Source organism: Aedes albopictus, chromosome 3 (assembly GCF_035046485.1).
Source record: "Aedes albopictus strain Foshan chromosome 3, AalbF5, whole genome shotgun sequence".
NCBI classification, from domain to species: domain Eukaryota; kingdom Metazoa; phylum Arthropoda; class Insecta; order Diptera; family Culicidae; genus Aedes; species Aedes albopictus.
In genome coordinates this window covers 172030859-172056314 of record NC_085138.1, presented here as the reverse complement: position 1 = coordinate 172056314, position 25456 = coordinate 172030859, and the positions used below count along the sequence as shown (strand labels likewise).

Sequence of the window (25456 nt, the reverse complement as noted above, 5' to 3'; positions counted from 1 at the left end):
AAATTTTTTTCTCAACGTTTATTTGGCATATCATATGTAGGCGAGTTACAGTAAAAAATTCAGCTCAATCGGAGCATTGAATACGGAGAATGAGATATGTGAAATGAGCAACGTTGCTTAAAAATAGAACAATCCTCTCCTCTTCTTGGCGTAACGTCCTCATTGGGACAAAGCCTGCTTCTCAGCTTAGTGTTCTATGAGCACTTCCACAGTTATTAACTGAGAGCTTCCTCTGCCAATGACCATTTTTGCATGCGTATATCGTGTGGCAGGCACGAAGATACTCTATGCCCAAGGAAGTCAAGGAAATTTCCTTTACGAAAAGATCCTGGACCGACCGGGAATCGAACCCGTCACCCTCAGCATGGTCATGCTGAATACCCGTGCGTTTACCGCCTCGGCTATATAGAACAATACTCGATTTCAAATCATCAACCTTGTATGAAAAGCCGAAAAAATTTCCGCTCTACTGTAATTTTTTTCCTTCGCGTTTTCGAACTCAGGGCATGATTCTACACCAAAAATGATCATCAGCTTACCGAGTTCAAAAATGCTGTAAACTAGTGTAATATATTCAAAAAATGTCTACTCGAATACTCCAGTCCGGTTCCCAGAAAGTAAGAAAAAAATATTAAAAAAAACTTACGTAAGTTTGTAGACTAGTTATTATACCACTCGAAATAATTTAAATTTTACTTTAGCACATGTACATACTACCAAAAAATCCAAACTCTTAACAAAGACTATAGACACAAAACGGACCAAATAATTGTAAGTTTACACAATGACCAAAAAGCAACAATAAGGAGCTAAAATTAAATAATAAAATCCCCAGTTTTCCCTGAAGATGGTAATAAACCTTGCCGTAACGTAGGGATTAATTAAACCCGTTGTTGTTCCAAGGAATTTTTGACTGCTGAACCTAGAATTTGAACATTTATTGAAGCTTTGAATGTCATGTTTCTTGATGCTTTGCAATGATTTGGAGTATTATGTGTTGTCATACTTTTGATTATTCAATCTTAAGACTAACTCAGGAGCTCGGGGGTTGAAGCTCAGCTTACACCACAACAGGGCAAATTAACCTTCACGCTATGTCTGAATGAACAGATTATAAAAAAATGATTGTACATCGGGCTCCTTCCCACATACTATCAGTATTCAAGTCATATTTTCATTTGCAAAATGTTTCAAAATATTCTATCGGTAATTTTTTTTCATACATTTTGTATGAGAGAGAAATGAGCCAAAACTACGAATTTCATGCAAATCAATGTGGAAAATATTTAAAATGTTGAAATAATAAATATTTCCCCAATGAAATATTTCAAAAGTTTCCGCATATGATAATATAGCGTACATTCCGGTGTTCTGAGGAAAGTAACCTGCTATACATTCAAATTTGATAATTTGCTTGTTGAGACATGTCGTTACCTTCAATCCGTCCCAATGGACAAACACGTACAGGGGATAGACAAAATGGTCGGGACAAGCAAAATTTCCACTTTTCAAAAAATGTTCAACTAGCTGTAACTTTTCGAAAAGTGCATCAAATATTCTCAAATTTCTACTGTAAGTTCATCAGCTAGTTATGTATCAGTGGTAGAAATTTGGAAATGATCGGACTATTCTCCATGAAGTTATAAAGATTCTTCAAAAAGCTATTATTATCCGATAGCCAACTTTTAGCTGTTATGTCTCCGGATTTAATGAACCAAATGCAATGAAATTTTGACCATTTATTACTTATATACAGGTGATAGACAAAATGATCGGAACACGTAAAATTTTCACTTTTCAAAAAATGTTCAACTAGCTGTAACTTTTCGAAAAATGCATCAAATATTCTCAAAGTTTCACTGTAAGTTGATTAACTAGTTGTGTATCAGTGGACAAAATTTGGAAAAGATCGGGCTATGCTACACGAAGTTATAAAGATTCTTGAAAAAGGTATAATTATCCGATAGCCAACTTTGAGCTGTAATATCTCTGGATTCAATGAACCGAATGCAATGAAAGTTTGACCATTTATGACTTATATAATGATCTCCTAAAAACTTTTGACACAACGTTAAATTATTAACAAGAGAAAAAGTTATAGCAATTTAATTTATTTTATGATTTTTTAGTAAATTGGTCTATTTTTAAAATGCATCCCAATACTTTTTCTATTATTTGAAGGCTATGTTGGTAGTTTCCTCCAAAACATATTTATATTCAAGACAATTAGAGGGAATTTAAATAATCTATAATTAGCATCTTGAATTTTGAAACGATGTTGAAGTTTTAGAAAATTTGTCGTTTTATTAGGAAAATAAAGTAATCGTTATAATTTTCTTCCGTATTAAGAATTTTAAGTTGTGTCAACTATTTTTCAAAGTTCATTATATAAGTCATAAATAGTCAAAATTTCATTGCATTCGGTTCATTGAATCCGGAGATATAACAGCTCAAAGCTGGCTATCTGAAAATTATACCTTTTACTAGAATATTTATTACTTCGTGTAGCATAGCCCGATTTTTTTCCAAAATATGTCCACTGATACACAACTAGTTAATCAACTTACAGTGAACATTTGAGAATATTTGATGCACGTTTCGAAAAGTTACAGCTAGTTGAACATTTTTCGAAAAGTAAAAATTTTGCCTGTCCCGATCATTTTGTCTATCCCCTGTAATGAGCTTCGAAAAACCATTGATTAAACTTAAAATTCTTAACACTGAAGAAAATTATAATGATTACATTATTTCTCTAATAAAACACTAAATTATCCAAAATTTCAACATCGTTTCAAATTCAAGATGCACATTATAGTTCCTTTAATTTCCCTCTTATTGACTTATATATTAATGTGTTTTGAATGAAAGTAACAACATAGCCGCCAATAAATTGAAAAAAGGAATGGGGTGCATATGAAAAATAGACCAATTTACTAAAAAATCGTGAAATAAATAAAATCGTTATAACTTTTTCTCTTGTGAAATTTTTTAAGTTAAGTCAAATGTTTTTTACATTTCATTTAAAAAAATCATTAATGGTCAAAATTTCATTGCAATCGGTTAATCAAATCCGGAGATATAACAGCTCAAAGTTAGCCATTGGATATTTATGCCTTTTTCAAGAATCTTTATAACTTCGTGGAGAATAGCCTGATCTTTTCCAAATTTTTACCCCTGATACATAACTAGTTGATGAACTCAAAGTAAAAAATTGAGAATTGATGCATTTTTGAAAAGTTACAGCTAGTTGAACATTTTTTGAAAAGTGAAATTTTGCCTGTCTTGATAATTTTGTCTATCCCCTGTAGGTACTTATAATTGGAAGCTCAGTACATATTTGGATCTGCAGGACTCTTGGGGTTTAATAAACATTATATTCTAGTCCTTGTTGGTACCGGACTACTAAAAGGAGGGAAGAAGAAGATCACTACTCAAAACGAATAGGAAAGTATTGTCAGTTGACATCATGGTCTACCATAGAAATATCAATAGATGGCCCTGAAATCTTTGTCTTTTTCCTTTCCTTTTTCTTCACTACCGTCACGGAGCATTCATAAATGGCGTATGGCGCCACCCACAAATTTTGTAACGAAGGATAAATCTATGGCAAATCGCCCAAAAGGAGTATTTGGAGGAATACCAAAAGAAATCAATGGAAGAGTTTTTGGAAAAAAAAACTTAAAAGGGTCATGTTACGTTACAATATAGTTTGGGCACCCCTGCTAGATGCCGTAATAGTTTGCCTTGTTAGATTCTAATGTGGATAAGTCACCGTAATTGTAAGTTTTGACTATGTTAAGTGTCTAAAATGTATGTATCAAATAAGTTATTAATTGCTTTGTAGCATGTGGCCACGGAATCCGTGATGGGTTCTATATGCCCTGCTGAAGGCACGGTGCCATATTGTTCCCGGTCTTCAACAGGTACCAAGAGTAATCTGAAGGGGAAAACTGAGAAGGACCCTTAAAGGAATCCCGACAAAAATGCTGATAAAAAAGAGAGAGTTATGTTTGAAGGAATTCCTGGAGGTATCCATGAAAGAAACCCTGAAGAAATCGCCGGAAGAATCCATGAAAAAACCGGGAGCAAACCCTTCGATTGCCTTGGGAATTTCTTTAGAAATGCCCAAATAAATTCCTGGATGAATCTTGGAAGAAAATGTTTGAGAAAGCTGGAAAGAATCCCTGATGAAATTTTGAAAGCTATTCCTGAAGAAAACCCTGAGGATTCCCGGAACATATCCTGAAAAAAAAATCCAAGGGGAATCCTCGGTCAACCGAAAAGAAATCCTTCAAATAATTTCGGAAGTAATACCGAAAAATTTTCCGGGAGCGATCCCTGAAAAGTCTTGAAGAGAAACACTGAAGGAATCCAGGGAAACATGGAAGAAATGCCTTTGGGAAATCCTGACAGAATCTCGAGAGGAATTTTTCAAGGAATACCGTGAAAAATCTCTAGAGAATCACAAGAGAAATTCCTGAAGAGATCAAGGGAGAAATTTCGGTTGGAATTATTAGGTAAATTCCAGGAGAAATCTCGGGACGAATTTTGGATGAAGTTTCTGAAGGATTCTTTTTTGGATTCCGTGGGAATATCGGAAGCAACACCTAGATGAATTTGAGAATATCTAGAGCAATACCATTGAGAATGGAGAAGAACATTCCTTCCAGAATCCTAGAATGATTTTCAATAGAAATTCCTGAAAGAAAACTCTAATAGAAGCTTGAAGGTAGAGGTACTTTGGGAACAGCGAGACTAGATGATTTTTGGTAGAATCGGTATCACCCGTTTCAAAAGTCTGTATCCCATACAAAGTAAGAGTGAAAATATGTAATCCATATAAATAATAAATATCCCTCTTGCTCAAAAATCAGTATTTCATACAAAATGCTATTTCATATGGTTGCTCGAAAATTTGCATAAAACAGTACAATCTTTATAAATAGCTTTAGAGAATAACCCAGAAGAAAAGATAGCAGGAATCCTGGAAGGAATACATGTCGCCTATTCGAACGTATAAAAATAAAGCTAGGATGAATTCCGAGAGGATCCTTGTGAGAACTTACTAGACGAATTGCAGTTGAAATTCTCGGAAGAAAGCGGAAAATGCCTGGAGGAATATCAGGAGGAATCACTTTAAAAAACGAAAATCATGAAGATTTCTGTGCAGCAGGACTTACATTGATTCAGATATCCATGCTGATTTTTTTTCAAGTATCACTTGAGAATCAAAGTACATTTTTGAAGAAGTAGACAGACCAATTTTCTACGCATTGCTTTGAAATTTTTCCGAAGAATTCCTTCAGGAAATCTTCCGTGCCAGGAATTTCTTGGATTTCTCCAATAGTTTCTCAAGAAATTTATCAAAATATTCTACTTGGAACTAGTTAACAGGTTTTTTCAGGTTTTTTTATTCAAGAATTCTTTCTGGGATTTTCAAACATTTTTTTAAATTTCCATCAGCAATTTCGCTAGGGAATTTCTCCAGAAATCCCTGTACAAATTTCTCGAGAAATTCTTGTTGAAATTCCTCAAGTGGTTTTCCCAGGGATTTCTCCAAGTGTACCTCTAGAGATTCCTAAAAAAATGTCTCGGTGTGAAGAATTAGCATTAAGTTAAAATTCACAAATACAAAAAAAAAATGAAAAAATGTCGTTTTGGCAGAACTTTCTTTACAGTTTGCAAGAATTCCACCGCTTTCAGATTTTTTTCCGGGATTCCTCAATAAATTCTTACTGGCATTCTTCCAGAAGTTTCTTCAAGTATTCCTCCTTATATTCTCCAGAAATACCAACAAAAATGCTCCAGAGATTTCCTCAGACATTCGAAAAATCCCCCAAGAGTTATTCTTTGTCATTCCTCCAGAAATTTCTCTATTCTTGAGAGATTCTTTTGGAAGTTCCTCCAAAAACTGTTTTATAAATTTCTTTAAAGATTTATTCAGACCTTTTTTCCGAGATTCCTTCAGATAAGCCGTTAGTGTATTTTTTCTAGAGCTTTATTCTTTGGCACTTTTCAGCGATGTTTACAAGAAATAATTTTGAAAGTGTCGGAGAGAGATTTCAGTTCTTCCATGTATTCCTTTACAGATTCCTTCAAAAATTCTTTCCTCCAGAAATTTTCTCACTTATTCTATGAAGAAATTCCCCAGAACTTTGGTTTTCAAAAATATAAGCAGGACCTCGACAAGAAATTCGTCGAAAAATTTCCCTTGGGTAATTCCAGGAGTTCTTTCAGGGATTACTTAAGAATTTTCGCCAGGGATTCCACCAGAAACTTTTGAAGTGTGTTCGTCAGAGTCCTTTCTAGAATTTCCTCGCAAACTACTCCTGACATTTCTGAAAGATGTTGCACCAAACTTTTTTTAAATCCTCCAGAAGTTTTTCCTTGGAATTATTCTGAAGTTTCTCATGAAATTCTTTTGAATTCTTTTGGAGACATTCACCCAAGGTATCTTCGAAGGTATCCCAGAAGCTTTTTTGGACAGAATCACAGGAGCAATGTCAAAAACAACCTTTGTAGACATTTTTACAGGAATCCCTAAAGTAATATCTCAAGGAATTCCTGGAGAAACTCTTTGAGGAATTTCCGTTGGATTTTTAAAGAGGAATTCATGGCAAAAAAAAATCCACAAAAGAAGTTTTGAAGAAATTCTTTCCCAAAATTTCTAAACAAATTCTAAAAATAATCTGAAATAGTTCCTGGAGATAATTCCTACTAAAATATCAAAAGGAATCTACAGAGGAATTACTAAAAGAATCCTTGAAAGATTTCTTGAAGAAAAATTCTAATTCCTGTTAAAATCGCTTGGAGTTCCACCAAGCGTTCCTTAAGAAATTTCCCATGGTATTCCTCCAATAATATTTTAAGAAATTCTTCCCGAGATTCCTTCTGGATTTTTCCTGGGATATCTTCAATGATACCTTTTGCGATTTTAACAGGAATTAGACTGAATTTTTCTTCAAGAAATCTTTCAAGGATTCTTCAATATTGGAAAAACTTTAGAAAAGTTCATGGAGTATCTGGAGAATTTTCTTCTAAAACTTGTGGAGGAACCCGAAGCATCGCTTGAGAAATTTTTAATAGAGTTGCTGACAAGATCCCTAGGCAATAGCTCCGGAGAAATTCCTGGAACTAAGGAAAAAAATCTTAGAGGTTTCCTTTTGGAAATTTTGGAAGAATTTCTGGAAAAAAAATACGGAAGAATAGTACTGGAATTACTGAAAGAAACTTTGTGTGAATTTCTGTTTGAACCTTTGGAGGGTTTCCTGCTAGAATCACTGGAAGTAATAATGCAAGAATCCCTGGAGGAATTCTTCCTGGATTTTCTTGATATATCCCTGAATTCCACTGAACATTTCTGCGGATGTTTACAATGAAATCCCTTGGGAAGCTTCCAAAGAAATCTCCGGAGAAGTCTGTGTAGGAGCCATCGGAATATATCCGGAATGAAATACCTGAAAGAATTTCTAAAACATTCTTTGAAAGAACTTCTGAATGCGGAGCTGAACCATCCTAGGACTGAAAATCTCAACTGAAAAGAAATACAAATCTTTTGGATCCCTGAACAAAGTTCTGATTTCTTCAATGTTTTGCCTTTCTCGTACACCAAGTGTACTGGAAAGGCTATATGTTCACTCCAAAAATGACTTTTTGATAGAAGGCCCGGAGGGTCGAGCCACATATAGCAATTGACTCAGCTCGACGAATTGAGGTGATGTGTGTGTGTGTGTGTGTACAAAAATAAACTCACGTCACTTTTTGGCAGTAAACCTCACCCGATTTTAATGACCGACGATTCATTCGACGCGGAATCTGGTCCCATTGTTTCCTATTGAAAATGATTCGGATCGGTCCAGCCGTTCCGGAGTTACGGCCATTTAGGTGTTCCGGACCGGTACCCCAGGAAGGAACCAGATATGAAAATGTTACAAACCCATGCATGCGACCCATCAAAGCGTGACATTTTCGATAACCTGATGAACGGTAAACAGAAAAACTGTTTCAAACCATATCTGAACCGGTAATGTTCCGGAACCGGTTCCTGGTGTCCCGCCGGGAATGGCCAAATATATAAGTGAACCAAACCCATGCATGCGACACATCTAAGAGCAGATTTTACGATAACCAGTTGAATGGTAAGCAGCAAAATAGTTTCAGATTAAATCTGAACCGGTTGTGTTCCGGAATCGGTTCCTGGTGTCCTGCCGGAAGTGGCCAATTAAAAAAGTGAAACAAACCCATGCATGCGACACATCTAAGAGCAGCTTTTTCGATGAACAGGTGAACGGTAAGCAGCAAAATAGTTTCAGACCAAATCTGAACCGGTAGTGTTCCGGAACCGGTTCCGCACGTCCCGCTGGAAGTGGCCAATTTAAAAAGTGAACCATATCCAGGCATGCGACACATCAAATAGCTCCTTTTTCGATAACCAGATGAACGATAAGCAGTAAAACAGTTTCAGATCATATTTGAACCGGTATTGCTCCGGAACCGGTTCCCGGTGTATTGCCGGAAGTGGCAAATTAAAAAAGTATACCAAGTTCATGCATGCGAACAAGGATGGGAAAAAATTATTTATTTATTGCGTATTCCTCACTCACAACCTCGCACAATCTGATGCGAGTGTGCTTCTCCCCCATCCAAGCAAAATCATTTCACTTTCACTGCCCATTCGTTCCAATCGCCGAGCACCGGGTGACGCATGCAACGACGGCCGAATGAATAGATACTGAATCTGTGTGCCGAAGACGAACGAACCAATATTGAACGAATGTTTGCGTTATGAGTCGAGTGCGAGAGCATTCATTTTGGAACGTTCATTTAGCGTTCAGTGGAAGCATTCAGTACTGGGAATTGAATCAGTGAGTGTGTTTTGATTCAATCAGCCGAATGCCACTCGGTAGTTGAGAGAGCGAACGTTTTTTTTCGTATGCACCAATCCAAGCTGATTCATTTCACACTCTATTTGTTTCTCTCCTGATTCGCTTCGGTAGCGTCGATGGCGAGCCGTTCGTGTTGCGTTCGTTCTTGGTGCGCCGTGCTCTCACTCAGTATTGGGTTGTTGGCGTTCTTTTTGCTATTTTGCATTGCCGGCGTTCGGGTGAGCGAATGAGTTTTCCCATGCTTGCATGCGAAACATCGACAATTTTCGATAACCAGATAAACGATTAGCAAAAAAATGGTATCTGACCAGAAAACCGGCAGCATTACAGAATCAGGATTGGATGCTTCGTTGAAATTACGAAGGTAAACAAAAAAGACGCAAGCGATTTACATGCGTAAAAGATCAAATTCTTGACAAAACTATAGGAATCTCGTCAATTCACACCATTTTGGATTCTTGAGGCGTAATTATACAGTAGGATGGGTCAACGTTGCATGGAAAAATTTGAATTTGATCGCATCAATCCCCTTTTGCATCTAAAATACGCACAACTTTGATGCAACTGGTTAAACCCTCGCGCTTTGTAACATGGTTGAAATTTGAATGGGTTTTATTTTGGAAAATTTCACTTGCTTGCACTTTTTTGTCAAATTTTACATGAATTTATACCCAATGTTAATTTAATATAGGCTAAAGTGTGCAGAAAAAAATTGTCTAATTATCTTGATAAAGATCGGCATCCAGTGCAAGTGAAGGTGGTCAAGCAGTCAACTGAGAGTTTCGATATTTTCCTACTCTGCCCAAATGTACGTTCCGAGATGAATTAGCCCTGGGCTGAACATCCTTTCATTTTCATTTATTTAGTTAAGATCAAATTCATGATAATATTGAATCAACAATTTGCCGCCATAATACTCGATTTGCAGCTGCAGCTCTCCAACCTCGGTCACGCCCAACACTCGCCAGATCACGCTCCACCTGGTCCGCCCATCGTGCTCTCTGCGCTCCACGCCTTCTTGTACCAACCGGATGGTTAGCAAACATCTACTTTGCAGGGTTGTTGTCCGGCATTCTTGCAACATGCCCTGCCCATCGTATCCTTCCGGCTTTGGCAACTTTCTGGATGCTGGGTTCGCCGTGAAGTGCAGCGAGCTCGTGGTTCATCCTTCTCCGCCACACACCGTTCTCTTGCACGCCACCAAAGATCGTTCTTAGCACCCGTCGCTCGAAAACTCCGAGTGCTTGCAGGTCCTCCTCGAGCATCGTCCATGTCTCGTGTCCGAAGAGAACCACCGGTCTTATTAACGTCTTGTACATGGTACATTTGGTGCGGGGGTGAATCTTTTTTGACCGCAGTTTCTTCTGGAGCCCGTAGTAGGCTCGACTTCCACTGATGATGCGCCTTCGTATTTCACGGCTCACGTTATTGTCAGCCGTTAGCAAGGGACCGAGGTAGACGAATTCTTCTACCACCTCGAAAGTATCCCCGTCTATCGTAACATTGCCGCCAAGGCTTGTCCTGTCTCGCTCAGTCCAACCTACCAGCATGTACTTTGTCTTAGCCGTATTCACCACCAGTCCGACCTTTGCTGCTTCACGTTTCAGGCGGGTGTACTGTTCTGCCACCGTTCCAAATGTTCTAGCAATAATATCCATGTCATCCGCAAAACAGACAAATTGGCTGGATTTCGTGAAGATCGTACCCCGGCTGTTGAGCCCGGCTCGTCGCATAACACCTTCCAGGGCGATGTTGAATAGTAGGCAGGAAAGTCCATCACCTTGTCGTAGTCCCCGTCGAGATTCGAATGAACTGGATAGTTCACCCGAAATCCTTACGCTGTTCTGCACACCGTCCATCGTTGCTCTTATCAGTCTAGTCAGCTTCCCGGGAAAGCTGTTCTCGTCCATAATTTTCCATAGCTCTGTGCGGTCGATACTGTCGTATGCCGCTTTGAAGTCGATGAACAGGTTATGCGTTGGGACCTGGTATTCACGGCATTTCTGGAGGATCTGCCGTACGGTGAAGATCTGGTCCGTTGTCGCCCGCCATCGATGAAACCGGCTTGGTAACTTCCCACGAACTCATTTACTTTAGGTGAAAGACGACGGAAGATGATCTGGGATAGCACTTTGTAGGCGGCATTCAAAACGGTGATCGCTCGAAAGTTCTCACACATTAACTTGTCGCCTTTCTTGTGGATGGGACAGATTATCCCTTCCTTCCACTCCTCCGGTAGCTGTTCGGTTTCCCAGATCTTGACTACTAACTGGTGCAGACAGGTGGCCAACTTTTCCGGGCCCATCTTGATGAGTTCTGCTGCGATACCGTCCTTACCAGCCGCTTTGTTGTTTTTGAGCTGGTGGATGGCATCCTTAACTTCCCTCAGCGTGGGAGTTGGTTCGTTCCCGTCCTCTGCTGCACCAACATAGTCATTTCCTCCGCTGCCTTGGTCCTCCGTGCCTACATTCTCTTCGCCATTCAGGTGCTCGTCGAAGTGCTGCTTCCACGTTTCGATCAGCTCAAGTTTGTCCGTCAGGAGGCTCTTGTCCTTATCCCTGCAGATTTCAGCTTGCGGCACGTGGCCTTTGCGGGATGCGTTGAGCTTCGGATAGAACTTACGTGTTTCCTGTGAACGGCACAGCAGTTCCATTTCCTCGCACTCCGCTTCTTCCAGGCGGCGCTTTTTCTCCCGGAAGAAAAGGTCTGCTGCTTCCGCTTCTGTCTGTATCGCTCCACATTCTGTCGGGTTCCATGCTGCAGCATTACCGCCCGCGCTGCATCCTTCTCCTCCAGAACCGCTCTACACTCCTCGTCGAACCAATCGTTTCGTCGACTCCGTTCTACGTACCCGATAGTGCTCTCGGCTGCGTTTTTGATGGCTGCTTTGACTGTACTCCAGCAGTCCTCTAGAGGGGCCACATCGAGCACACCCTCGTCCGGCAACGCTGCCTCGAGATTCTGCGCGTATGCGGTGGCGACATCCGGTTGCTTCAGTCGCTCTAGATCGTACCGGGGCGGCCGCCGGTAATGTACGTTGTTAATAACGGAGAGTTTTGGGCGCAGTTTAACCATCACCAGGTAGTGATCAGAGTCGATATTAGCGCCACGGTAGGTCCTGACGTCGATAATGTCGGAGAAGTGCCGTCCATCAATCAGAACGTGGTCGATTTGCGATTCCGTTTGTTGTGGTGATCTGCAGGTGTAACGATATGGGAGGCTGTGCTGGAAGAAGGTGCTACGAATGGCCATGTTCTTGGAGGCGGCGAAATCGATTCCGTTTGTTGTGGTGATCTGCAGGTGTAACGATATGGGAGGCTGTGCTGGAAGAAGGTGCTACGAATGGCCATGTTCTTGGAGGCGGCGAAATCGATGAGGCGTAGGCCATTTTCGTTCGTCAGCTGGTGGGCGCTGAACTTTCCAATCGTCGGTCTGAATTCCTCCTCCTGGCCTACCTGAGCGTTTAGATCCCCTATGATGATCTTGACGTCGTGGTTTGGGCAGCGATCGTACTCGCGTTCGTGCTGCGCGTAAAATGCGTCTTTGTCATCATCAGTGCTTCCGGAGTGAGGGCTGTGCACGTTTATTATGCTAATGTTGAAGAATCGGCCCTTGATCCTCAACCTGCACATTCTTTCGTCGATCGGCCACCAACCGATCACGCGCCTCTGCATGTCGCCCATCACTATAAAAGCTGTTCCCAGCTCACGTGTGTTGCCGCAACTCTGGTAGATGGTATGATTACCTCTAAACGTTCGCACCATAGATCCTGTCCAACACACCTCCTGCAGCGCTACGATTCCGAACCCGCGGTCCTTCAGTAGATCGGTGAGTATGCGGGTGCTCCCGATGAAGTTGAGAGATCTGCAGTTCCACGTACCGAGCTTCCAATCGCAAGTCCCTTTTCGTCGCTGTGGTCGTCGCCATTGGTATCGGCTCGCATTCTTCTCTTGTTGATTTTCCGGTGCTAGTCTTTTTTACGGCTGGCTCGCAGGGCCTGACACCAACCCACTAACCCAGGGAGCTGGGCTTACCTTCCCGGAAGCTACGGGTTCTGCATGTCGGGCTGAACATGTCGGTAACAAAGATAATAAAATAATATTTGTACGTTTAACATAACGTCGGTATTGAGCATTGCAAGGATTTCGCGATTATCGTGCAAATGTTCGATCTTTGAAAGCACAATGTTTACACATCCAACAACAAAGGAAACAGTGCGTAATCAAACCGATTAGTCTACACCACCCTAAAATACGCATCCGCTGCTGAAAAACTGTAGCGGCGACTTCAACCAATGTATGCTGAGACCGGTGTGAACATTTTTGGGTGGGACAATTTGATTTGCCTGTGCGTCGTATTTGGCGCAAGATCGTCAATATATAAGCCAAAGATACCAAACTCAATTATGGATTTGATTTTTTTTTTTCCTATCTGTATTACCGAGATATTTAGCCCTAGGCTAGCTTTACTTCCCTTCCAAAGGAAAATCTCTTATTTGGTGAGTTTGTCGGGCGTGGGATTCGATCCCAGGTCCTCGGTGTGATAGTCACGAGCTTTAACTGTTACGCCAGGTCCGCTCCACATTGATAAAATTCTTGCTTTTCTGAATAGGGCTGACACCAGTGTTTGGACGAAAATGTGATCAGTGAACTACTCGGCAGTTTTTCTTTCCTTCTGTTGGTTCTGTTTCAATTACCAAGCGGTGTATGTTCTCTCGTCGAGTCGCATGGTTCACGAAGGAACACAAAGAAGATCCTCCGGTATTGACAAGCTGCGGCGATGAGCGGGCATCACTAAGTGTAACACTTACCGATGATCTCTTATCGTTGGCTAGGAGCAACTGTGAATAACCGTTATCTTTATCAGTATTTATTGCGTTTTCGCTTTAAAACGTGAACTACTACTTAATTTAACTGTATTCATGACGTTGCAGGTTGTGTAGTCACAATAAAAGAAGAATTATGGCAATAAAATATTCTTACCAAATGCATCGCTTTCATTAGCGCCATCGAGCATCTTCTCTCTTGATTGCGCTCTCGTATCGAACCGGACAAGAGAATGAACAGCATTTCGAGGAGCGTTCCCGAGCATGTTGGTTCACGAAATGTTACATTCGCGAATGTATCACTTGCTGAGCATGGACCATTCAGTGGTTCGCGATAAAAATCCACACACTGGCTGACACAAATTTCGAATTTCTCCTATGTCAATCCCCATCTTTTCGAAGGAAAATTTTGGTCGGAATTCAACATTTTGAGGAAGGGCACAAATAAATCAAGAAAATGAGAAATTTTAAAATTTTAAGGTCAAATAAGAGATCTCCAGAAAATTTCTTTAAAAATCTAATGAATTAAGCGATTTATTGTATGGGTATTTTTTCATCAATCACTTTTATAATTTATCACCTCCCAATTGACGAATCAACGAGCACTGTGACAAAAGAAGAAAATGAAATTTGTTTCGTTCTAGAGTATTCTCAGTATTCAGGAACACTTTGGCTTACGTCGACGGAAAAATCATGAGAACATAATCGACGAGAAAGGCACTATCACCACTAGGTGGATTAATCCGGTTTTTTTTAAATGATACCCTAAAGCCCAAAAGAAGTAGCTCCAGAAGAAGTTACAGAAGGAAACCATGGAACACTTCCCAAACGAAATCATTGTGAAATTTCTGAAGAAATTCTTAAGGGCATATCTGAAGGAAGTTCTGGAGGAATTTCTCAACGACTTGGAATCATTTTTAAAAGAATTCTTGAAAGATTTGATAATTTAATACCTTGAGTAATTTCTGAAGATATTCATAGTTCAATTTTGGTATGAATCCACTGAAGATTTTTCAAATAAATCTCCGGAGAAATTTCTGAAACAATCGCTAGTAGAATATCTGAGGGAAACTCTGGCAATTTTTTTTATAAATCCCTGGAAGACTATCTTTGTAAAATTAAAAGATAATGATGTTTTGGTGGTTCTCACCAGACTGAAACTTCATTCATAATTTCGACTTAAGCTAGCCTTAGTAACTAATGAGGAGTCTGAAGTCCTATGTTAATTACAACCAATCAGAGATCGATGCACCGATCTCGAGAGAGAGAGAGAGAGAGAATAGGCATAGAATGAGACCACACATTTGGCTCTGCCACACCGCAGGCAGCTTGAGAACGAGCATTGCCTGGAAACAGTCATTAAGTAATATTCTGTAAAATGACACTTTCTAACTGAAAGTGCTTATGCATTGAAACGGCCATCGACTCGACGGGTTGCTAACTGATAGGGTCTAGAATTCGACCCAGCATGGAACAACGTGCGAGTTCTGTTGAACTCAGGCATGGTTCGATGACATGTGTGAAGCACATGCCACACCACCACTCTTTGGGTGCACATGCCACATCTTAACAAATCCCTGAAAGGAAGAAAAATGTTCTGAACACATCCTTTGCTGAATTTTTGAAAGAATTCAGAACTTTTGATTCTATGAAAGAAATCATCAGAATAATTTTCTGGAAGAATCTCAGTTTAGTTCTTCAAAAAGCCCATGGATCAATTTCTGAGAGAACTCATAGAGCTCTGGAGGAATTTCTGTAGCAATACATGTAAGATTTTATAAAAAAATCCTGATGAACTTTCTGAAGAATCCATGCAAGAAGTCCCCGGAGGATTTTCGAAATGCATCCATTGCATTGAGCAATTTCAGAAGGAATCCATCAAAGGATTTATAAAAAAATCTTAGTCTTTAATGCTTGGTTTCTGGATGAATGTTTAGGGCTCTTCAGAGGAATTCATGAAGGATATCATGAATTTTCCAAAGAAACTTCTGAAAAAAAAATTAAAGGAATTTCAACAGAAATCTAAGAAACTCCTACCAGAATTTCTTAAAGATTCCATGGAAGACTTTGTTATAGAATCACTGGTTGGAGGAATTCCTGAAAAATCCCAGGAGAATTTTCTTAGAAAATAAATGGAGAAATTTTTGAAAAAAAAAAATCGTGGAAAGTTTTTCAGATGAAGTTTTAGAGAAATTTCTGGAGGAATCACTCGAAGAATTTCTGAACGATTTCCAAAAGAGTTTCTGAAGTATTTCAAGGAGGAATTTCTGAAGTAATCCTGCAAGATTTTCAAAAAAACCTCTGAGAAACATCAAAGGAATCGCTGGAGGAGTTTCTGAAGAAATATCCAGAACAATTTCTGAATTTCATGTCATTTTTCATGATCTGCTATCTGCGCAACAGTAACAATATTTGTGATAAATCTTGCAAACTTCCATAAATAACTTACTTCTGAATCTTATTTTGGCGTAACGTCCTGTTATGATGTCACTCATCCATCTGTCATGTACCAAAACTTTTGAATAGCTCTCCCAAGCTCGTCTATCTTGAGAGTTCCAGATTTGTCCCCATCATAAATAAGTCACACTTGCTTGCTTTCCACAGCCATTTTTGGAAATAAACCCCATCAACCGATCCAATTTGGCATCAAATAAATGTCAGATCAATTTCTTCTGGTTCACAAGTCGCACATTTAAACCACGTGTAAAAGGTTGGCGATTGTCATTCTCTCCCCAACAACGAAACAAAAATCAACTCTCAATCTGTGTGGGACGAGAAAGGTGTAAGATTATCTTCCCGAGGATTTGCTTTCAATCGTACTACTCTGCGATAAAGGATTGCGCTAGAGAAGAGTGGTGGTTGTGGGCGTTTTCATGCCATTCTGGTTGTTTATTGCGTGGCACATCAGTCATCCATTTGATGTTCGACGGCGGCGGTGGTGGCCCGAGGATTACCGGAGATTGGGTCGTTCGGTGAGGTTTCTATTTGTCACCACGGGAGATACCGAGGGGAGATTTTCATTCTGACTGAGCCAGATCTCGACGCGGCCCATGCTTTACGACTGTTCCCATTATCGTTGTAGCCAAGGACGACGACACATCTGAAAGGGGGATAAAAAGAGAAAAAGAAGTTTGGCTTGAGCTATGAATAGAACTGCTGAGTGGGAGGAAAAAAGTGTGCGAGCGGAGCGATGATTGCGTTACTATTGAAGTATAATGGAGGAGGTAATTGGTATCGTCCTCAATCTTGAGTAAGGTTTTTGTTTTCCACAATGACACAATCTATTCTGAGGATCAGAGACAGTTGAATGATGCGCTTACGCTCCACGGCTTTTCTTGTATGCGTAGATTGAAGTATTTTCCTTCACCCTAAGTCAGGGGTTTTCAAGCCTTTTGCCTCGCGGTGCACATTTTAGACATTAGTTGCTACGCGGTGCACTCATCCATAAATAATCAAAGAATTTAATTTGGAAAAAAAATCAAGATTACCAGTTTAACACCTAACTAAACTCAACAGAGATTATTACGCGTGGAAAAATTGGTAAAACAACATTTTTTTCGGAATGTTAAGCAGATTTCAGGTGAAGCTCTTGTCAAATTGCAATTTTCAGGAGGAAGTTTGATAAAAACCCCAATGCAGAGCAGTCCTGTGTTAAGATGAAACGGGACGCTGTGTTATTTTACCTATCTTGCCTCTCTATCTAACAATTTGCTTCGCGATTTTGAAGATGGTAATCTCGAGTTCTATCGCACTGAAGATGCTGAAAACCAATCAGCATATGCACTGCAAGTGAGCATACACAATGATACGTTTTTGTTGCAAAATATTAAGTAGAATCTGAGATTACCATCTTAGTGCAACAGAGCAATGGCGGATATTCCTCGACCGTCCCGTCCGCCCTTAATCATTCGCTGATTTCTGGAATATTCTCCCAAGTTTCCTGATTTCTCATAATAACACTTCTTTCATAATTGTTGGCAAACTCCTCAGCCGATAGGAGAAAGATGTTTTTGAAAATCACATGCAAATTCCTAATAAAAAAAAACTCGTGAGATTATTAATTGATCACCACTCAGATCGTAAGTGATATTTGTCCGAGATTTTCAGAGAAGCCTGTGAGGAAAATGCCAATGATGCGAGATTTTTGAAATTTTGTGCTGTAATAGCTGACAAACTTGTTTTCAAAATTATGATTGATAGATTTTTGCATCACTGATAAAACTGATCGTTTGAAGATCATAATATTTTTAGTAGAGATTAAAAATTTGAAAATTCAAACACATTATCAAAGTGTCGCGATGCACTTGACAAGGTTTCGCGGGGCACCAAGTGCACCGCGGTGCAAGATCTGAAAACTCCTGCCCTAAGTGATGCTCTTTTATTTAATTTGAGAGAAAAAAATGATCGTTTTATAAAGCTCAAACTTGTTGATATTCACGCAGATATTATACACTAGAACCTTTTTTTATGCACATGGTTGGGGGTGCATAAACTAAAAATGTGCATTAATTGAAAAAAGGCATAAAAAGAGGGAATTTTGTGCAACATTGAGTTTGACCTTTAATTGGGAATCTATCTAGTTCGCGAGAACATGTCTTTTTTTATCCCTTGTTGGGCATCTAAGTCACTACGACCAGTTGTTAGATCTATTGTGGCATATGCCTCAGTTTGTTCTAGCTATATCAAGTTGACGTATTACTCCTGCTAGCAACAATCAAATCTTGACTGTGCGTTCGATCCCAACATGGTGACACCGCTCGGATAAACTATACAACCGTATTGGTGTTTGTTCTCCAGACATCAAGGGGTTCTATCAGCCCCTTGTCGAAGAACCTAATTCTTTTAACAGCAATTGCCGGGCAACGGCATAACAAATGTTCCGAGTCTTCTTTATATATGTCGCAAAAACAAAATACATTCTGAAGTTTTTCGATTAGCTTCATATGATAACGGCTCGGACAATGGCCTGTTAGCAGGCCAGTAAAAGTACTTAGATCTCTTTTTGATAGCTCTAAGATTTTGCGAGTGTTTGAAAAGTTTGGCTTTATAAAACGTCGCTGCCTCGCAAAAGTGGTGTTTTCCCAGTTGAATATTTTTTCTTCCTGTTTCCATGTTTAAAATTCCATTCTGAGAGAACAGCCAGATACACCACAAAACGGTTCTGGTCCTATGAATTGGTGTGACGAACCAAGTCTTGCTCATGGGCATTTGAAAAGATGCTAAGAAATTTCCAGAAATTTACCAGAGAACCCAAAAAAGGGTTGCAAGTTGGTTCAAGAGGCTTCAGGGGCGTTTCAAGGGTTTTCAGGAGCCTTTTAAGGGCGTTTTGTCAGGTTTTGGTTGCATTTTAATGGGATTACGATGAATTCAGGAGCATTTCATTTCAGGGACGTTTCAAAGGGGCTTTAAAGGCAATTCAGGGGAACTTAGGAACGTCTAAAGATCGTTACAAGAGAATTAAGGGGCAATTCAAAGATTCAGCAACAGTTTAAGCGCAGACAAACGTTCTAGCTCGAACAAATTTATTCAAATTTTCTATGTAAATTTTCACTAGCGATACCTAGGCAACCGATTGCCACAGTGCAGTCGCGGGCAGTTGACAGTTTGAGAAACCACGTGCTTCCAGCCGCTTACTTACCACCCAATTCACCAACCACCGAAAAATAAAATCAAAACAAACACTGTCAAAATCATTCCTACATTTGCGTCACATTCACAAAGATTTCCCAATGCGAGTGAAGTTCATCCAAATGCAGTTTTATTCAAGTTAATCTATGTAAAATAAAAGTAATAATGTGTAAAATATTTTACAAGAGTCCTGCGCTGATTTGTGCAAAAGATTTTAGACATTAAATAAAAGTCATTTACTCTGCACAAATTATGTGGAAACATTATTAGCGTGCAACACGTGCGGTCTTTTCCCGCCATCCGGCTGGAAGACGACAGTGGTGACAGTTGTTGGTCGCAACGCACATGTGAGGCAGCGACTGAATAAGAACGTCGCTAACGCCATCTGTTCGCTGATTGCCACTTGGCAATTTGTGGCGGCCATGTTTTTTACACAAGCTGCTGAGTCAAACTCGAACGTCTGTCTGCGGTTTAAGAGCGTTCATAGAGTTTTTAGGGGCGTTTGAAAGCATTTCAGAGGCGTTTCAAGGAGTTTTCAGGTGCATTTCAGAGGACTCTTGGAGCCGAAGGGGTTCCAAAGGCATTTCAAATTGATTATGATGATTTGATGGGCGTTTCAATGAGACTACGGAGTTTTCAGGGGCATTTCGGGGCATTTAAGGTTGAGCTCGAGCTCGTATCAGGGGGTTTCAAGAACACTTCTAAATGAAAGGACATTTCAGGGGCGTTTCAAAAGATATTGTGATGGGGTCTCTGAAAATCCTCTGAAACTCCATGACATGCCTCCAAAATCCCCCTGAAACCCCCCGGATCCAATGTAACGCACCTGAGACGCTCCGAAACCCCCGAAAACTCCTCCGTAACGCGCCTGACCAGAACCTCCGAAACCCCCGATGATTACTGCGTAACGTCTCGGAATCCCGCCGAAATCGCCCTAAAACTTCCTGAAATACCTCCCCTAGAAAGATCATGGTCCATGAAATGGTTGACCTAGATTATCTAAACTACTCTGGAATTCATTCTCTTTAGATCTACTGGATCTACCCTCACTTGTGTTCACTCTGTTAAAGAAATTAAGTCAGGTTGATGTCCATTAGATCTCGCTGTGCTACGAGCAACTTGATATTGTGGTAGTTGGACATTCCGTAAAATACAAATGTCCTCCAAAACACTTTGAAGTTAGGTTACATACTTTTTCATGCTCTAATTGTAAAAAAATAGTTATTTATGTAACGAGTTGCAAAAAGTTGATTTTTTCAGCACGAGTCGTACATTTATCCAACGAGGCTTGCCGAGTTGGATAAATACGAAGAGTGCTGAAAAAATCGAGTTTTGCAACGAGTTCCATACAAAATTTTATGCAATGATTTTTTCATAATGCAACCCATTTGAGTTGCATAATGTTCATAATGCAACTCAAATGAGTTGCATTATGAACATTATACAACTATTTTTCATTTTGCAACTCATTTCAGTTGCATAATGAACCAGTTCGGAAAAATTGGCCATTATGATACCAAAATGAGTTATATAAAATGTAAATTATGATACTGAATTGCATAAATATATTCGTGGAATGTAGTATAATACTGATGATGGAGCCTCAGTGCACAACTATAATACCTTACTGGTACATTCATGGGATATTCCAGGCTTTCCTATTCTGGAATTAGAACCTTTAAGGTCTATAGGCTCTGCTCTTGTTTCTCTTCACTCTATCGGCATAATTCATTCATGATAGTGTCTGTTGCACCTCATAATATTACGAGTATCTCTAGGTGTTGCTAGTTGAGTGTGAAAATCATGGCTTTATGCTGTTTAGTGAGTACTCCTCTTGATTAATTTTGAGTTGCGTCTTGTTAAAAGCGCGTAAATCTAGCGTTTCTCAATGAATTGCTAAACGAATTTTTGTCGGATAAAAGTTTTCATAGTTTATCATTATTTGCCATCAAAATCTCGGATATGCACATTTTGAGTTTTGCCCCTATTGCAGGAAACCGACGATATAGTCCACACAGGTTCAAGACCTTTGTAGGAGATTTCATTTTCAGAGAGAAGTAAATCACGTAGAATTGTTTTCAGAAAAGCTGAGCCAAGAATTTCGAGAACCGTTGTGATTTTTTTGGAATCATACTGAACCAAATATCTGCCGTTCGTCGTATCCATGTCATTTCACTTGAACGTGACTTTTGTTTTCATACCCGAAAAACCTGCCAGCACAATTACAAGAACTCAATGGCAGTTTCATTTAATTCCATCAACGATGATGGATGAGAACTCACATCGAACGCTTCGCCGATACAACAACGTTCGCAATAGTCTTTCCCCGGGAAAAAAATCGCATGTGATTTCCTGAAATGAATTCCCTCAGCCAAGCACCGAAACTGCCTATCTGATTTCAGATGAATACATGTAGGAATCAGCATCGGCTCATCATCCTGTTGCTTCTAAATTGAAAATGTCATCAGCAGACTTTTTGGCAGCCACCGACAAGAATCGCAGAAAACGGCAAAAAGGACTGCTACAGCTAGAATGGAATCCAGCCGAATCCGACACAACATAACCTCACTTCTCATTTCATATTGTGTGGTTCTGCGGTTTAATTGAAAGGAAAATGTGAAATTTAAAATTAAGTCCTCCTGCTCTGGGGGATGGTTTGGACAGATTTTAAATTAATTTAGACGAAGGGAGTCACCAGAGCACAAACATTTCAATCCCGCTTAGTGAAAGCGGTTACGACTAATTAGCAACTCATTAGCATATTGAAGTACACATGAGTCTTGGGGAAAAAAAACGGTGTAATTTATGTATCTGCATTAAAATTGTTTCGTCCGTTTTTGGACAGGTTTAATCATCCCGAACTTTGATGGGTGATTAACCAACAATCCTCCAAAGGTTATTTACGCAAACGTGATACTTCTGATGGACGGATTCACCGCACCCAGAATTTGAACCATCCTTGTTTGTTCTGGCTTCTGATTGTTTGTACGTACGCGATAGTCCAAAATTCAAATTAATAAATTTAACACCTGTTTCTGCCGAAAGCAATTTTTGCCCCAAATATCGGCACTCGAATTTCACTGGCTGCAATATTGTACCGGTTCGGTATTTTCCATTTGCTTCCAATCATCGTTAACGGACACCTTTTTCGTTTCGCTAGAACAGGTACATAAGTAGTCTTGGTGAGGGGAGAAATGGTGTTGAAGGCAACAACGTGAGGTAATAAATACAATCCTCTACACACGCGTCTACCGTCGGGGGAGATACTTTCGACTGAAATGATGCTTCAACATTGCATCTTTGAATAAAGGTAAATCAATACTGAAATGCCTCCAAAATCCCCCTTAGACCTCCCCGGACTCCATGTAATGCACATGAGAGGCCCCAAACCCCCTAAAACTGCTCCGTAACGCCTCTTAATCACGCTGAAAATGGTCTGAAACATTCTGAAATGTCTCCAAAATCCCCCTTAAACCTCCTCGGATCCCATGTAACGCACCTGAGAGAATCCAAACCTCCCGAAAACTTCTCCGTAACGCTTTCATAACGCCTCTTAATTTCGCAGAAAATGCTCTGAAACGCCCTGAAATGCCCTCAAAATCCCCCTTAAACCCCCTCGGACCCCATGTAACACACCTGAGGGGCTCCAAACCCCATGAAAACTCTTCGTAACGCCTAAGTAACGCCTCTGAATCCTGCCGAAAATGCTCTGAAACGTCTTGAAATGCCTCCAAAATCCCCCTTAAACCCCCTCGGACCTCATGTAACGCACCTGAGAAGCTCCGAACCCCACGAAAACTCCTCGTAGCGCTTAAGTAACGCTTCTAAATCCCGCCGAAAATGCTCTGAAGCGTCTTGAAATGCCTTAAAAAACCCCCTTAAAGCCCCTCGGAACCCATGTAACGCACCTGAGAATCTTCCAACACCCCGAAAACTCTTCCGTAATGCTTTCATAACGCCTCTTAATTCCGCAGAAAATGGTCTGAAACATCCTGAAATACCTCCAAAATCCCCCTTAAACCCCCTCGAACCCCATGTAATGCATCTGAGAAGCTCCGAACACCCCGAAAACTCCTCCGTAACGCTTCCGTAACGCCTCTGAATCACGCTGAAAATGGTCTGAAACATCCTGAAATGCCACAAAAAATCCACCTAAACCAAAACCCCTAAAAACGCCTTCGTAATGCCTCTGAAGGCAGCATAAAATGCTCTGTGACCTCCTGAAATGACTCCGAAACCCCCTTAAGACCCACTCGGGCACCATGTAACGCACAAGAGACCTTCGGAAACACCTAAAAACGAGCCTTCCTTTGCTCTCCTCTGTAAACAACCCTTGGCCGCCGTTGCAATAGTTCCCATCATTATTAAATATGCTTATGCACAATATTGGTTCTGAGTAGCTTTCCCTCTTTTTATGCAGGGCATAAAAAAAGGTGCATAAATTAAATATGCATAGAAATAACATGCATAAAAAGAGGTTTTAGTGTAATTGTATAGGACTACTAACCCCAATTCAAGGTGGCAAGCAATCCGTGCCGAGCATTGAGTGATCGAGGGAGTGAAAAAGATGCTCAATCGTTAACCTTTCAGGTCACGTGCCTCTGTGAGCCCAAAACTGCACCACGCTCGCGCTGTATACGACGAGCGAGGTTTTTTTTTGATGGTGTTGTACTTTTTACAACGGCGCGCGTCCTGAAGGGTGAACGGAGCCTGTTGGGTACCTGGGCGCCCCTCACAGTATTTTGTCCCTTACGGCGTTAATACAGGGCTCTGGCATGGTGGACCTCTTCCGTGCTACTCGTGGGATTAAGCATAAAAAATAACTTAAATAAAAATCAAAATAAATCAGGAGGAAGTGGCAGTGGCGAGGCTAACCATTTCGCAAGAAGTGGGTTTGCGAGGTCCCCGTTAAGGAGAAGCGAGGAGGCAGGAACGGGAAGCTGCGTGCGCAGCTCCAGCGTAGGAGCTCCGATCCATTCCCGGGCAAGCAAGCCGGTAGAGATACTGAACGGAGCGTGGTTGATGAGGGCCTTCAATCAAAAGAGAGAAAAACTGCCCGCGATCGAGATGGCAAGATCGTCGATTTTGCGTCCACAAAGTCCAACATAAGTAAGGACCTGAAAACGGTCCTGTTGCGACTTCGTAAATCGTTGCATGATGCCAAACAGGATCACATAAGACTCGAAAAGACTGCAGCAGCGGTGGAACCTGTGAAAAATAAAGGATACGATGTCTAAGTATCCAGTCTGAGGCCTTCGTTTTCACAGGTAATCCAAAAGGTGCGGTGGATGCGACTGCTCGTGATAAGAACTCGCGGGCGAGGCAGCCATCAGGTGAGGGCTGTCTGACGGAGCCCACAAAGCCAAAATACTTACCCCGAAGGTCGGCAGTAATGCCGGCAAGTCAGACCCCAGCCAGGTGTCCCGGAAAGCTGGGAAGGGAGGGCCTGGAAAGGCTGGCCCGTCCCGGAAGAATGAGAACAAGGTGTTGCGACCGTTGGTATGCCTTCAGCAATCACAGAGTAGAGCGAACCAAGAGGAAGGTCGAGGAGAACAGGGACGCTAAACCATAAAGGCGTAAAAGATTAGGTGCCAAGCGCGAGAAAGGCAATGCGCTCGTCATCAAGATTGAACAGTCGAAGTACTCGGACGTTTTGAAGGCGATGTGAAGCGATGCCAAGCCCGTGGATCTGGGAGGCAACGTGCGTAGTATCAGACGTACTCGTACGAGCTCGATGATCCTGAAGCTGAAGTGCGATAAGGATAATGCTTAGTCAGGACGGATATCGCGGACTCACACCGAGTACCAGCGCCGGCAATTGGGTCGCGGTTGGTAACGGAAAAATGGCGGGGACATGGACGACGAGTACATATCCCGTCCAGGAGTTGATGTCTAGTCTACTATATATCAAGGCTTCGCGGTCGCCAAAGTAAACGGGGTCTTCTTCTATGCGGGGGCTATGCGCCTCCACGGTGGTCGATCGAGCAGTTCACGCAGATACTGGACCGTATGACGACCGTGTTGACTGGGCGAAGGTCGGTTGTAATAGCAGGTAACTTCAATGCCTGGGCCATGGATTTGGGAAGCCGTTTCACGAACCAGTAGGATCAGATCGAAT

General features: G+C 40.9%; 1 protein-coding gene across 7 annotated transcripts in view; it reads right to left on the bottom strand.

The window, feature by feature from the left end:
* LOC109406152 (hemicentin-1-like) overlaps positions 1–25456 on the bottom strand; it is a 184792-nt gene that overhangs the window by 82252 nt on the left and 77084 nt on the right. The window contains exon 2 of one of the 7 annotated variants that reach the window (XM_062842172.1): positions 16665–16810. The exons of 5 other annotated variants lie outside the window; for them this stretch is intronic. The gene's annotated coding sequence lies outside the window, so the exon portion shown is untranslated. Of the gene's footprint in view, positions 1–16530; positions 16645–16664; positions 16811–25456 lie in introns of those variants that run through there. One more of the 7 variants, XM_062842174.1, reaches the window with a different exon arrangement.